Below are 13,683 nucleotides of genomic sequence, written 5' to 3' on the forward strand. Positions count from 1 at the left end.
TTTAAGTGACTCATTCCTAGGTGCATCTTAAATCAAGTTCAATTGCCCTTGTCTTATCATCCTTAAGTGGAAACATAATCCTCAGATAATATTACTAAGTACCTACTTCGACTGCGCCTAGTATTCACGGGCTGCCCTTTATGGTGACTTTTTAAGTGTGCGATAAGCAAACTAAAATCATTTAAAACCATATAACCGGAAAGCCATCCTGGGAGCCATATTAGATTTTCGCCGAAAAACTGCAGTTATCTAATCTAATTATCAAGCAAGTACTTCAGAAATTTTAATAAAAAAATGTTTTTTCCCAAAACGTTTTTACTTACACGTGCTTATCAGACGAGAAACAATTATTTTTAGCTTTGATTGACTTGTTATCTTTGAGTGGTAAATAATGTTAGAAATTAACTTGGCCACTATTGAAAACAGACTACTCATCGATTCATTAATCTCGTGACAATTACTTGTCTCGAGTGCTAAAATGTTTTCCTTGATATATTAAAACAGATGAATAAAGAACGTTTTTCGATGACAGCTAGTCAAATATTATTTTAATAAACTTAATGTTTGCACTGCGGATGTACGCACGTAGGTGCGTGCATCATATTTTAGCCTACTATTATTCATATCAGTGTGTATAATAGAGATACATTATTCATTCATGGTTAATTTAACGGGCGCTCAGATTTAAGTGGATAATAATTTCGCAAAAAAGGATGAGACCACTTTTCCCGTGAAATACCTGACACGTTTTTCAGAAATTTCCAAATTTGATTATGACAAATTTTCCCTGGAATATTCTTTTACGTTTTCCAACATGGTATATAATCTTTTCTTATCTGTTAAAAGCCCTAAAGATACCAGAGGATTTATGGCTGATCTTCTGCGTTGCCGAGGTTTATCCCAGTTTCAGTCAGCGCGATTCTGCATTGCGTTTCTGCGTTACTGTCTTTACTTATAGTTCATCAACAAATTGAGTTCCCATGTTCGGCAGTGAGATACTTGCACTTCTGACCGACATTCAAACAAGAAAACCACTTGGAGCAGTCTGGAGCAGACACTATCCATTGTCACTGTCATTGCCACGGCCCTTCTGACCACGATCTCAGAAAAGCCCGTGAATACACTGGTGGAAACACTGAAAACAGTGAGTACAGTGAAACCCTGAAAGCCCCCGGAGGAACCACCGTCGAAGCCAACTTTGGTGGTGCGGCAGCGGCGTGGCGATGATGGCGGTGCAGTTGGCGGACGGACGAAGTCGAGTGGAGCATTGCACTTGAGTGATTTTTTATTGTGACACGCGCACGCTGTGCAGCAAATTAAATGCTTCATCCGCAATAACAGCAGTGGAAGATGTGCATAGCTCCGGGCCAGTCCAGCAGGCATCTGACAAGCAATTAAAATGCGTTGCAAATGTGTGGCCGGGAAAAAATTGGTAAAACACTGCGGCTTTAATTGAGGCTCAAGCAGCCGTAGAGTGGCCCGAAAGTGGGTGTGTGTGTTTACGCACTCTTGCCGCACACTGACAGTTTCAATTTTGCACTCCGGTCTATAAAACTGTATTTTTCCATTAATTATTCATTATTTTTAATGGCTCCCACAATGATGGTGATAAAAAAGGTGATGCTAAAATACACGATCCAATTTAAACACGTCTGTGTTGTTTGGCTTTTATTTTTGTTATTTTCCGCAGCGAGCAAATACTAAAATTGAAAATTTTGTTTATTTGCTTACTCAAATATTACACCATAATGTGTTTGTTTAACTCGGGTTTTCCATATTTATTCGCCAGTAATGTCAGGCACTCACAGCCCACTAAAGAGTTTTTTTTGTTTGTATTTTTTTTACACAACTTGTCATGTGATTCTTTTCTACATATTTTTATTGGTGCTTCCCCAACCTGACTGACTCAGCACAAGGCAGCTGTTTTGATATTTATTTTGACTCGGGATCATTAAATATTTATTCGACTGCAATAGTAAAGCACGTGATCGTAGATCTGCCAAATCCCGCTGGTGGAATGAGGTTCAAAGACCATGGACAACATTTCATGGAATGTGCATTGAACGCGGATTATATTTTGCACAAAATCGAGGATTATGGCCATATTAAGAATGTAATTAATTCGTGCTTGTGTCAATAAAGCGCCACAGCGAAATAAACAACAGCAATAACCGCTCAAAATAAACCCAGTTCAAAGGACAAAGGCAAAGCGTTTATAAAAAGAGGAATTCGCGCACAAGACTGCAGAATATACATAATATAAATAATTAAATGCATATATACGAAACAAAGAGCGTGCTCCTCTGGTCCGCCAACTGCCACCCGCTCATTATTTATATTGTGCATGCAATTGTATTGTATATTGCCAAGATTAATGATCCCCGGCCAAAGGACGGTGTTCCTCGGCAAAGGGCATTAAACACCCAACAGCCAACTTCCAACATCCAACAGGAGATTGACATAAATAAAAGGTCTGGATGGTGGCTTGTTGGTTGGTTAGCCGGGCTGTCTCGTTTGGCTGGCTGGCCAAGGAGCATGAAAACAATTTCGGCCTCTACTCCTGGCCAGTCAGTGCTGCGCTGCATTTAAGGAGACAAATGTGAGTGCTAGATGAAAGTTCGATACACTTAAATGGCTTCTGGGTTTCGGAAATGAACGTGAGCAAGTGCTTGGGAAAAAATAAAACAGCTGGCATTTACCTAGCTCATCGCAACTATTTATTCTAACTTTTTCGAGTCTGTCAACACAAATAAACAAGTTGGTACTAGTTATGTGGTTATGCCATTATGCGCTTATAGTTTACTTTAGTTTAGTTTACTGTAGAAAACAAACTAGCAAAGATCTTGGAAAGAAATATTTGCCTTATTCCAATATATTAACATTTTTAAAATTAGAAATTAATAACTAAAAAGTTTATTGAAAAGTATGCTTGGTACTTCTTGTACTAGCCAGAAACTATGACAATAGGAATATATGATTTGAAATCAAATACAAAAATGGTATTAATTTTCTGCCTTCATTGCTTGCAAACAGTTAAGTTGTTAATACCTCTCTCAAAGGCAGCAATAATGATATTTTTGTAAGTCCAGAACACGACAACCCATGAGAAGCAAAACAAAATCAAAGGACCAGAACACAAATTTATCTGTGGCGATTTATGGAGCATGTTTTGGGACCATGTCGAGAGCACACACCACACAGCAAACACACCCGGATATTCGGAACATCGCAGATGGGAGCGAAGAATTAAGGGGCGGTGCACAGGACATCCTGCTTGTTGAGTTCATAAATAGCGATGTTGCATGCAACTTGAAGAGCGCCTCAGTTCAGCTCAGTTGGGTGTGGCTTTTCCTTTGACTTCAGCTTCAGCTTCAGCACTCGAGGTTCTAATTTTTATGAGCATGTTGCGTGCAACTGGAGGGCAGGCAGTGCAGCATACTTCGAGGCGCTTTCCCCCGAGCTTTTGCTGCTGCTTTCACTTTATTGTTCTGACGTCAGCAGCAAAGGACCTAGGAATCGCCTCGACTGCTAGTTTTGCATTCGGCTCGTATATTTGTGTGATTTAATGCTGGCAAAGGCAGACAAATTTAAATTGCTTTATGGCACATTTCCCATACGCCCCGTGTCCCCGTTCTAATGCAAGCCCGGCGAACAATAAAAATTAGGCCACATAATGACGTCGCGACCTCCCCGTAGAGGACCAAATTGAAAACAGCAATCGGTCAGCTCTTTTTGCCGCCGTTTTGGGCTCGCTTTGGTTTGGTCTGATTTTGGCCTGGTACGCCTGTGTGTTGCATGTGGCAAGCAATTCGATCAGTTGCCAGCGGCAAGTTGCAATCATTTTTGGCCCCCGCCAAACAAAGCAAAGCAAATGCAAGTCTGATAACTGAGGGAGGGCTTTCAGCGCTGCAAACTTTGCCACAAAACTATCAGCAACACTGCCACTTCATTGCTGCAGTCCTTGTTTTTGTTGTTCAAGTGACGCCGAGGAAGAAGCTGCTGAAAGGGAAGCCCGAATGTCGGACGGGGATGCACTTCAAAAAAAGGGGACAATGTCTGACCGCCTTGTGCCAAAATTCAAAGTATATATTATACGTTCGTTTTCAGCTTTTGCAAATTAATGTGTATAGAACAACCTTTTAAGATTAAATTTTACGTTTTTAGTTATTGAAAGTGTTACTTTGTGTATTGCCCTAAAAACTCTTTAAAATTTGCAGAAATGGTTTACTTGAGGGTGACTTCTCCAAACACGTGGATTTCATTTTTTCAAGTGGTTACTGTTACTGGAGTCTCCGGACTTGATTTCGCCTGAGTTGGCCGGGTCTACTGGGTTAGTTCGCTGTCTGCTTAGCGTGTTGGCCAACCAGAACTGAACTGGAAGCCACAAGAAACTGGGTTCGGCTTCCGTCTGGAGCTACTGGGTTTCCCAGTACGCCCCATTCCCACTCCCCGCTCATTGATTACTTTGTTATGGATTTTTTCCATTTCTCTACAGGGGACTGAGTGTGTGTTTCTGTGTTTGTGGGTGGTTGGACCTATTTGTAACGCGAGGGGTGCAACTGCAGACGCTCCTTTGATTGTGACAATCAGAGTTAACGGAAGGGTGCCAAAAGTTTATCTAATTTCATATTCAAGGTGTACAACTCTCGGGTTAAGCCAGTTGCTTTGCAAACTCCTCCAGGGCGGTAAGGGATATGGTCTTAAAGCCGAGATAGAATTAAATTGCCCAATCCATTTTTAACTTAAGTCGCATGCAGCGCCACTTTCTGCGCAATCCGTGTGCAATTAAAATGCGAACCATGCCCAAGTTTATGATTAGAGGGAAAGATCGCCGCAATTTTATGCACGTAGCTCCGGCGATTCAACTTCAAATAGCCGGAGCGCATAAGCCGGGAATAATATTCAGGCGGCGTCGCGACGCAGTCACCGTCACCATCACCACCACCACCACCACCATAACCATCACCATCGCCATGCCAACAACAATTAGGCAGAAGTTGAAATACGAGCAGCCACTACCAAGACCAAGGCGAAGACCAAGACGCTGGTTTATAATATGGTTGAGGATGGTCCGTTGGCGCGGAGCTGGGTGTTTCTGGAATTGCGGCACCAGCGACTGGAGCTCAACTTTAGCCAAATGGAATTGAAATGACAAGTCGCGGGATGGGGTGGTAAGGGCAGTCGTGGGTTGGGCGGCTCACTTAGGCACTGAGAGAAAAATACCAGCTCTGGATGCAACACTGATACTAGAGTAACAACTCAATACTGAAGTTCGATGACGCTGGCTCATCAGTGCACTATGAGAGATTTTTAATGTGCACTACTTTACTGTATACTTACTGTAAGTAATTACCCAATACTAGCCGTTTTTGTTGATAGTTTTTGAGTACTTTAAAGTTCACTTCCCAATTCTACCACCATTCCTGTTTCAGTGCGCAGGCAGGCAACTGGAAAGGAGTGGATCGAGATGGTCGGTGAAGCGAAATGCGAATGGGATGTGATGCCCAGCTGGATGCCGCCTATTGGCCTGTTGTTGTCACATTTATCACGGCTGTCTGATTGCGGGGAGCAGTGCCTGCAGAACTTGCTGCAGGTCAAGTTACGGGCAAGTGGGATCTTGAGAGTGGTTGCCTCTGATTCCTTGCCGACTTCTTCAGGCGGGCAAATGAATTGGAACAGAACCCAAAAGAACAGAACAGGTAAGTTGCATTTGGTTCGAGGGCGTCCTTTGTGCGCCCTTCGGTTCAACGAACTGGCATGCAAAATGTATTTTTATTGAATTTCATTGATAAATGCTCCTTGCAACATGCATGGCCCGCCTCAATGTTGCTCCGCTGGTTGTTTGTTCGATGGCAATGCGATTCGATTTCTGATTGCATGCCGGGGCATAAGTATGCTGTTCTGCTGGGGCTCGTTTTTAATCGACTTAAATCCAATTTGGGTCATTTGCAATCATTTGGCCCAAAGGTAACCGAACTCTCCCAGCCAGTCGTTCAACTTTCGTAAAATGTCTACAAGTTCTGCCATCGATCTGTATTGATTAGCCAAAAAATCAGCAAAAGATTTGTAGTATTCAAGCGTCTGTCGAGAGTTTCGCTCTTTTGGAACTTGTTTATACAGTTTTTATGACACCCCTTACTGGCGCTAGCCGAAATCAATTTAAAACAAGAGAGAACGCTATAGTCGAGTTCCCCGACTATCTGATACCCGTTACTTAGCTAGTGGAAGTGCAAAGGAGAGTTTTCAACACTGACAGTTTTTGCCGGTTTGTGGGCGTTAGAGTGGGCGTGGCAAAAAGTTTTTTGACAAATCGATAGAAATTTAAAAGACCAATACAAAAATGAAAAAATATTAAAACATTATTCAAAAGTGTGGGCGTGGCAGTTTTGTGCGGCTTGTGGGCGTTAGAGTGGGCGTGGCAGCATGATTCGATAAACTTGCGCTGCGTCTGCGTCCCTGGAGTCTGTATGCTTAATCTCAACTTTCTAGCTTTTGTAGTTCCTGAGATCTCGACGTTCATACGGACAGACAGACGGCTATTGATCCTGATCAAGAATATATATACTTTATATGGTCGGAAACGCTTCCTTCTGCCTGTTACATACTTTTCAACGAATCTAGTATACCCTATTACTCTACGAGTAACGGGTATAAATAGCCGTTGCGTCATGTGATGCAAATTAATCAGTCGCATGTACTAGAAGCTACCACGACTTTTTGGCAGACAGACACCTTCGCTGCAGTTGCAATTATTTAATAATCCGGGCAAATACACCTTGCAGTATTCCACATGACTCAAAATCTCTGGCTGTTGTGTACTTAACACTGTTTACGGCCGGCAATGGACAAATAATTAAGAAAAGCAAACAGTTCGTTCAACCAGGCCACTTGCGAGGTGTCAATGTCAAGAATTTAAGGCCGTTAGTCAATCAACAGAAATTTTCATATTTGCTGTATTTTTAATAAGAAATAAGCACTTCTGATAACCAAGTATTTAAATGCTTCGCCTGAACTGCTATTCAAATCAGAGCCGCTGGAAAATGTTATTTTCGTCGCGCTTGGAAAAACTATTTTCAGACTGGAAATCAATTTGCAGATTATTTGCGTGGAGTCTTGGAGTCTTCGAGCTTTAGAGTCTTGGGGTCTTGAAGTCGTGTAGTCTTGGAGCAACTGGTATCGAGTCAGTCACGTGGTTTGGCAATCGGGTTTGGTTTGTTTTCCGAGTGGTTGATATAGTGGTCATGTGCTGTTTTTCCATTGCCTGATTGCTAAGGAGAATTGTAAGCTGCACAGATAGCAGATATACATATGTGTAAAATAACCCGTGACTTGTGGGGCTAGTGGCTTTCCTTAAACGAGTTTTTCATTTTTTGGAAATATTTCGATTTCACTTAAAGCGGATATTCATTCACCCAAGTTACGGGACTGCTCCAATTTATTTGCATTCAGGATATTTTAGGATTGCATTGATTAAGTAAGTAGGTGTCAACGTATAAAAATACCACCTATATAAAAACAAACGTTGCACGTTGCATAAATATGTGACAAGTAGGTGAATTTCGAATTGTTAAAGTCGGCTGAATAAACAATGTGAAGCTCGCGCCTTGTGCACTTGACACGCAAAGGGGCTGTTTGTTGTTATGATAATTGACTACTTTGTAAAATTATTGTACTCGTCGTAAGAAAAGTTTTCATGGAAAGTAGCGGAATAATTCGAGGGGGGACGGGTGAATGAGCAGCAAAAAACCTTTCATTCATGACTTCTGATGTCGCATGTCAACAGGAATATACAAAATTAACAACAGCAACAAAAAACTCGAGTATCGGCATTAAATCGCCATCAACAATGCTGTCGTCTCGATAAAGTATTCATGAAATATGCTCTACGAGTGCTGTGAGGATTTGACTTCATTATTTGGCTTGCGGTGCGGTCGCAGGTTGTGGTCGATGCGGTTACATTAAATCGACGTGGCTACACTCGACAAAAAATTAGATACTCGTACATTAAGTGTCAGCAACACTATTACCAATTTTATATTATATGGATTTATGGATTAATAGTCCAATTAACCTAAGTTATGTTTTTGAGCTTATAAGTTTATAAATATATTAGCTTTTCTTAAAGATTATGGCTTGAACACTTGACTATTTAAATTTCCTTTAGATTTTCAAAAGTTGTGTTTGAAAATACGCTTTTATAACTAACTATTCCTCCCAGTGCACGTCATCTCGCGTGTCCTTATTATGGGAGATAAATGTTAATACCAGCTTGACAATCTGTCCGATGCGGGCTCATGCTTAATTAGTCATGTTTGTCACAAATTCTGACATATGAGCCTTTCAATCGATGCCGCCAGCAGCGGGCAGCTCTAAAAATAAAACCAATTTCGATTCCAATTGCAATCGGCAACTCGGTTGACAGTTGTTCTTTTTGCATGGGTATAAGTTGCACAAGAAGAAATATCGTTGCATATTTCACACCCAGCATTGCGCGAATATTTATCAAGTTACCCTAGTCCGCAAGTCCTTCGGCCTTGCTCCCCTCGCCTTTTTTTTTTTAGAAAAAGACACCGACTTTTGCAGGAGTACGGTGGGGCAGGCAAATGGACAGGAATGCGGGGGGGTACGGAAAAAGGGGAAAAATAGTTAAAATGTAGATTTATGCAAATGGAGCGCATAGCTCGCATCCTGTCCCATCTCGCATTCCCTGTATGCCAATGTGTTAGTAGCCCGCCAGGCGTTTCTTGGTCCTTCCTCCGCCCTGATCCTCCACGATGCTCCCTGTTCCTTCTTGCTCCTCCCTGCTACTCCCTGCTACTCCCTGCTCATCCCTGCTTTTTTCCCCGCTGTCAGCTCAGTTTGCTTGCCAGCTCGCTGCCGGTTGTCTGTCTGCCTGTGCTGGCTGTGCAGTCCGCCTGTCTGGGTATTGAGTGTATTGCATTTAATATTTATTTGCTTTTATTTTCCCTTTTTACCCGCTGCCGAGCGCATTTTTCTTTTCGAGCTTGCGAAGGATGAGAGGGATAGAGAACTCTTCTGCCGCCGTCAGGTGGAAGAGGAAAATTAAAAATGCAATTGCGATTAAAATTGCATGACAAACGCGCGTCGCGTTCGCAAAAAGTGTTGCCAAAGGGGGTTTGCATGTTTAGCACCCACGAGTACCCACTCCCAGGCCCGATAAATAGTTGGATCCACAATGGGAGACTGCCCCAGTTATGTGTACATAGCCATAGTGAATCACTCTTTCTCCTGATTCACGGGCTCTCATTGAAACCCGTCTAAGGAAATCAATTCACACTTACCCTTAGTCAATCGCGAAGAAAAGGTGTCACCAATTTGAATTAGCGCAAAATCCGTTGCGTCTCGTTGAGTCTTCGTCTTCGGTACGTCAGCGAAAAAGAAAAAACAGTTTGATTTGTTAATTAGCGCGACAGAAAAAAACGTTTAACTGTATTTGTCGAAGCCAAAAATACGCATAAATCGTGGGTTTCACCGCCACAAAATGTTTTATATCCGCAATCATTGTAACATTAAAATCCGTTCGTATGCTGATCATTGTACATATACATACATACATTCATTATCTTTTTGTTTTGCCACTCTTTTTTCTGGCTATCTGCCCAGTTTCTCTTCAATAGAATTTTAATTTTGTGCCAATGGCCCCCACACGCGACACTCGGCCATATCATTCCCCCGCAGATTTTCTCTATACCCTATGTTTTTGTATCATCCCAAGTGCATTAAGCGATAAACAAAGGAAGAGTGCAGAACAAGGAACAATGACTGCAAAAGCTAAAAACATGACAGTGACATAGGAAAGTGCATTTCAAGGCAATCTTAAAAGGATGCACAAAGAAGAAATTCTAGAAGACTTTAAAAACAGATTTTAATGTTCCTTCGTCGCTAAAGAATTTGAGACTGAATCTGATAAGAAAACATTGCCTTTTTGGAAATTATTATACACTAAAGCGCACGTGGTATTGATATACTTTGAGTGGGGTTCAAAACCATGGCACGTGACTAGCTGATGATTTTGTTATGTCGGCCAATAGACAAAAACTGTGGTGACGAAAAACGGAAAATCGTTGTCTCTCATTGGACACATATTTTTTGAAAAGTGCTCATTTAGCAATCGTATTTCGATTGTGGATATTTTAGTTGAATACGTTTTAAAAAATACAACTTCACCATTTTATGATTGGAATACTTTCTTTTAATACAAATACAAACACAAATGCTAGTTCAAAAACGCACGTGATGCTGAGACTACTTTTGCGTGGACCTAGAGATATTTATAGTGTGGTGCGCTTGGTGGGCTCGAAAACGATGCGAAATCATAATCACGTGACTAGGGAATGATTTTATTTAGCCGGCGCCAAACAATATGTTTTTTGTTGAAATCTTTTACTTTTTGTTTTGATTCCGGTTTACGCTTTTTGCTTTCCGCTTTCAGCTTCAGCTTTAGTTGTCTCTTATTCGGTGGCTTTTTATTTTTTGCCCAACATTCGTCACTCTTTCGCGCACTTGTCGTCTCGTCTGTCCCACGTCTGATGGGGGACTGAATGTCAAATGATTTGGCCGCCCAATGGTTATGCTTTATTTATAACAGCACTAATTAATTTTCACTCTTTCTGCCGGGCGGGCGGGCGTTCGAAATGAAAATGGTACGGGAATGGAAATGAAGTGAAATGAAATGAAATGAAATGAAAACGGTGATGCCGCTGCGATTGTGTTTGTGATTGTGATTGGGGGATAAGCCGGCCGAGTGACTACGAGCGCGACTACGCCGACTACGACTAATATAATTTGCGGAAACTGTGACACAGCACACGGGGGACCAGGTAATTGCACCTGGCTATATGTAGGGCTCAAGCTCAAGGCCCGCACTCCCTGCCTGCCCGCCCATTGTCATCGGTTATTAATTTCCCAGATTGGCGTTTATATGGTCTTTGTAGTCTGTAGTTTAGTTTACAGAGTCGCAGGTGAGCCAGCTATGTGGCTGGATGTGGATGTATGGACAAACACGAGCACGAACACTAATTTATTTGCCACCAGCGAATGGACCGGAATAAGGTGGACAGATCTTTTCGGTGATTTCGGATGCATTTACATAATCAAATATTAATATTTTTGTTGTAAATATCCCTGGTCAAATCAGTTTTCAATTAGTCAGAGCGAGCCGTTTTCGAGAGAACCTGTTCCCCTGGCAGCTGACTATTTAGCGCTTTATGTGGCATATTTGAAAAGCTCGTCTGAAAACCGTTTAGATTATATTTTGGTAGCTCGTTTGCATTGCTAATGAGCCAAGGGGTCCAGGCCAGAATTAATGGCCCCGACCATGTGAAAAGTTCGTAAATATTTGGCGTTTACAATTTATTTATCAAAATCTACAGGCCAAAACTGCAGGCCATAAAAAGCACACCAAATCAGCCGTTTTATTAGCATTGTCAGGTTGGGAATTCAATTTCTTTTGAATTTCTTTGGGGCATTTTCGCTGCCTCTAGCTTGTTTGTTGAAATTTTCCGCTTAGTTTTGTCAGTTCGGTCGCGCAGTTTTTCGAAACCATAGCCATACGAAAATTTTCCACATCCCAATCAAATTTCGGTGGGGGTGGCTGATGGTGTCGATGGTCTAATGGTCGACCTTCGTTATCAAAAATTTCTGTCACGTCCGCACAAGTGAGCCAAGGGCCCTCGAAAGCCCAGAAAGGGTTATGTAAATGCCACGATTTCGATTGAACTCTCGGTCAGCCAGATCGCGTGATAGCAAAGTCCCTCTGATAATGCCGAACTTGTTCAATCAATTATCCGTTTATCACCAACACTTTTCTACTACCTCGTTGTTGTCCCCCTCTCTATTTATATTGCAATGCTTTTGGTGGGTGAATAAATTGTGTTTTTGTGGCACGCCGAGATGACAAGGAAATAATAATAATTTCATTTGCGTTTTCGACGGCGAGAGTAGTTGGCTTCCGTTTTCTTCGTACTTTTTTTTACAAACTCAAAACTCGGCTTCGGGTACGATTTTCAAGTGGATTTCTGTGCTGCACGGATCGATTGGGAACTGCGAACTGCGTCTTGTGTCTGCGAGCGCCACGACGGGTTTGTTTTCATCGCCAGCTGCGCGGCTGCCTCTTGGGCGGCATTTATTTCTCCTCAGCGTTGGCTCGATCTTGTTCGTCGTCGCGGAAGGTTCGTAAAACGCCGCAGTCGACGCCGACGGCACCGCAGCCCCACAGCTCCACAGCACCACAGCACCACATCGACTGCTGCTCTGCTGGGCGTACCGCCAGCTGCTCTGCTGCTCTGCTGCTCTGCTGGCCGTACCGCCAGCGTTCCGCCGGCGTCAGCATCTCGCAGCCAAAGTCCCAATCGCATTCATTCCACAATATCAGAAAGAGTCAAGAAGGAATGACTCAAGCGGGAGATGCGACTGGGAACTACCCACGAATCGGGTGGCCAGGTGTTAGGGATCACACTTTTCCACTTCACAGATGTCTTGGGGAGGATATTTGTGGGGAGGTTTAAGAATAACTTGCTTGACATTTTTTTCACATTAAATAGTTATAACTTAGCTTTAACGTCTTCTACGAATAGAACATTTAAATAAGAAGGCATAACATATGTTCATTGACAAAAGCCAAACGTAATTAAATTAAACGGATTTTGATATATGAGCTTGTTGCATTCTCAAATGGGACAAAGGTAGTTTAAGTTATTTTACAAAAGTAATTCAGCATATTTCTTCCGTATCTTTAAAGGCTTTAAGATCTTTAACTAACCCAAACCAGGAGTTCGCTTTAAAGTTTCAGAGAAACCATCTGCTCGCAAGAAATCAATATACCCGCACTAACTACGACTACTGGGTATCAATACAACTTAAATGAACGAACATCTCTTGGCCGCACAGGCAAATATTGTGGGTTTGTTTACGCACTGGCTGCGGTGGCACAGAGCCGGTTTTAGCCATATTTTTTGACTCTAGCCCACAGCCCCCAGCCCATAAGCCTCAACTCCAATCGATCCACTGACCAGTGGCCAAAGAAATGGATATTCGGATTCTACTCCACGCGGTGCAGACAGAGTGCATTTGCCTCGTTCGGCTGGCAGCAAAATGGAAATACATATTCGAAATGCCAGTGCAAACATGGCAACGTAACGCGATATAATTAACACATGCAACGCTAAAACGTAGATAAGCAAACAACAATTGTCGACACTGCTCTTTGCCCAATTACATTGGATGGCTGAAGGGGGGAGTGGCGTGCTGAAGGGCTTTTCTGGCCCTTGAGGTGGGGGTATTTCCTTTTCTACTGGCCCGAAGCAGAAGCGACTCATATCCCATAGTCGAGCCGTTAATTATACGTTTAACAACGCGTTGATTGTACTTCCCAACTACACATGTTTTGCCCTGCATTGCAACACTAATAAATGCTTTATTTCGGCGGCAGGTTCAAGGAGCAAGTGCCATGCATGCACTGAGAAAATCTGTATCTCTGTCACAGAAAAGCGGGCCAACTTATTTGAAGTGTATTCAAAAAGGAATCTAAGTAAAAAGTCTCAATATGCATTAATACCCTTGAATAATATAATATGCTTTCCAAGAGGGTTTGCTGAACCTACGCCAAACTTTCTTGCCAGTGTACCCACTATTAATCGCTTCGTTTGTCGCTCATGCTGTTGC

At 42.4% G+C, this 13,683-nt stretch overlaps 1 protein-coding gene and 1 long non-coding RNA gene across 6 annotated transcripts in view; one reads left to right on the plus strand and one right to left on the minus strand.

Moving 5' to 3' along the window:
- Nucleotides 1-12,134, minus strand: part of LOC120453497 (sodium-coupled monocarboxylate transporter 1) — a 35,527-nt gene extending 23,393 nt beyond the window's left edge. For 2 of the 5 annotated variants that reach the window (XM_039638236.2, XM_039638239.2), the window contains exons 1-2: nucleotides 11,987-12,134; nucleotides 9,303-9,378 (exon numbers count right to left, since the gene is read on the minus strand). The gene's annotated coding sequence lies outside the window, so the exon portion shown is untranslated. Of the gene's footprint in view, nucleotides 1-9,302; nucleotides 9,379-10,254; nucleotides 10,349-10,408; nucleotides 10,585-11,986 lie in introns of those variants that run through there. The other 3 variants (XM_039638238.2, XM_039638240.2, XM_039638237.2) reach the window with 3 other exon arrangements.
- Nucleotides 2,951-4,010, plus strand: LOC120453506. The gene is made up of 2 exons (XR_005616539.1): nucleotides 2,951-3,032; nucleotides 3,090-4,010. It is a non-coding gene; the product is annotated as an uncharacterized LOC120453506 (long non-coding RNA).
- Nucleotides 12,135-13,683: the final 1,549 nt, after the last annotated feature.

This window comes from Drosophila santomea, chromosome 3R, assembly GCF_016746245.2.
Source record: "Drosophila santomea strain STO CAGO 1482 chromosome 3R, Prin_Dsan_1.1, whole genome shotgun sequence".
In the NCBI taxonomy this organism is placed as follows: Eukaryota; Metazoa; Arthropoda; class Insecta; order Diptera; family Drosophilidae; genus Drosophila; species Drosophila santomea.